This window comes from Myotis myotis, unplaced genomic scaffold (genome assembly GCF_014108235.1).
Source record: "Myotis myotis isolate mMyoMyo1 unplaced genomic scaffold, mMyoMyo1.p scaffold_m19_p_9, whole genome shotgun sequence".
In the NCBI taxonomy this organism is placed as follows: Eukaryota; Metazoa; Chordata; class Mammalia; order Chiroptera; family Vespertilionidae; genus Myotis; species Myotis myotis.
Genome location: NW_023416401.1, coordinates 52,263,240 through 52,265,517, shown reverse-complemented (window position 1 = coordinate 52,265,517; position 2,278 = coordinate 52,263,240).

Sequence of the window (2,278 nt, the reverse complement as noted above, 5' to 3'; positions counted from 1 at the left end):
TTAACCTCTTCCAGCCGGCTCCCATTCCTCCTACCCCTACCCCCCCAGCCTTGTCTGTATCCATGGGTTATGCATACAAGTTCATTGGTTGATCTCTTCCCACCCACCCACCCTTCCCTGCCTTCCCTCTGAGGTTCAACAGTCTATTCATGTTTTTTGTCTCTGGGTCTATTTTTGATCATCAACTTATTTGGTTCATTAGATTCCACATATGAGTGAGATCATGTGGTACTTATCTTTCTCTGACTGGCTTATTTCACTCAGCATAATACTCTCCAGGTCCATTCATGCTGTTGCAAATGGTAAGAGTTTTCTTTTTATATTGCCACATAGTATTCCATTGTGTAAATGTACCATAGTTATTTTATCCACTCATCTGCTGATGGGCACTTAGGCTGTTTCCAAATCTTAGTTATTGTAAATTGCGCTGCTATAAACATAGGGGTACACATGTTCTTTCTGATGAGTGTATTGAGTTTCTTAGGATATATTCCTAGAAGTGGGATCACTAGTCAAATGGGAGTTCCATTTTTAAGAGATAAGGGCTAGCTGCAACCTATGCCTATTTTAACTGTAGACATGAGCCCTTCTAGGAAACAGATGACTATTCTTCAGATTGTACAGAACTATGTCATCTGCAGTTTTGCCTAAAATGCTTGTTTTATATACTTAAAGATCTGCTTTCTCTTTTGCTAACCTATTTAAAATTTATTTCCCATAACAATGACTATTTGCTGGAGATCTGTCCTATTAAAATAGTTTCGGTCAGAAAGTGAAATTCCCCAGTCAACATGAATTTGGTAGGTCTGACAAAACAAAAAACCAAAACAATAAAAATTTCATTATATTTTGTTATAAATTATTTATATTGATTATAAAATCTTTTAAAATTTCACTTTATTAGGAATTAGGAAACATAAATGGTAATGGTGTCAATTCTAAACTAAAACCAGTTTGTAAAGCAGCCTCTCCCTGTCCAGTCCTTTTCTGTGTGTGTGTGTGTTGGGGGCAGTGCCAAGCATTAGAGACCCTTAGGTGGTAGCTACACCAGTGTGCAAACTGAACACTCTCGGGCATTGCTTTGTTTCATGAAGTCAAGTCTCTCATTGTCTTCCCAAAAGATAATTCCATTGAAAATGGGATGTCTTTGAAAACTTTTTAATCCTTAATTACAATGGCCTTTCTACTTGGGACATTCAGTAACTGTATTTGCTGCTGTGTGTAGAATCATTCATTACTCCAGAAAGGGAAAATAAATGGGACCACTAGGTGTTACCTCTCCAAAGGCTTCTCATGCTCCTTGAATAAACCCCAGATGTTCACTATGGCCTGCAAGGCCATGTCCCAATACCCCCAAAAGTGTCTAGCTAGGGCCTTCAGAGCATCTAGTTTCCACCATACAGCCCCTGATAGCTCACTAATCAGGCTTAAGTTTCCTTTGATTTCTTTTAAACCCATCTAATTTATTTAAATCTTTTATTTTATCCAGTATTCTCAGAAGAGGGGTCCATTTCCTTAGTCTACCATTTTCTGACACCACTTTAATAAAGATTCTCTTTTACATTCCACCAACCATGGGGGAAAGTATTATGAGGAAACTGAAGGTCTTCTTTACTGAGTGGCGGAGCCAAAATTCAAGCCCAGATTTGTCTGACCCAAAGCTCTACTCTTTCCTTCTTATACTGCATGACTCTCAGAATTGAAATTACTTGGTTAAATGGTACTTGCTAAAAAGATTAAAAGATTTTTTTACTGCCATTAATAATGAATGACTAAGATTCCAGATTAATTATACTTTTACTAGTATTTGATTATTAAGAGTAAAAACATCAAATACATTATTTTAATTAATTTATATTTTTCATTATCAGCAGGGTTAGCATTTATCCATGACCATTTCTACCTTTTTTCTTTTTTTATTTTTAAAAATATATTTTGTTGATTTTTTACAGAGAGGAAGGGAGAGGGATAGAGAGTTAGAAGTACTGATCAGCTGCCTCCTGCACACCTCCTTCTGGGGATGTGCCCGCAACCAAGGTATATGCCCTTGACCGGAATCGAATCTGGGACCCTTCAGTCTGCAGGCCGATGCTCTATTCACTGAGCCAAACCAGTTAGGGCTCTACCTCTCTTCTTATGCTCCCATGTGTTGATTCCGCAGGTGGTACGCCACCCAGGGCTGAGCACACAGTGTGTCATAAATGAAATACTATCACAAATCAGGGCCTATTTGGAAAATAAATACCTACCAATTACTGGAGAACAATGAAGGAAAAAG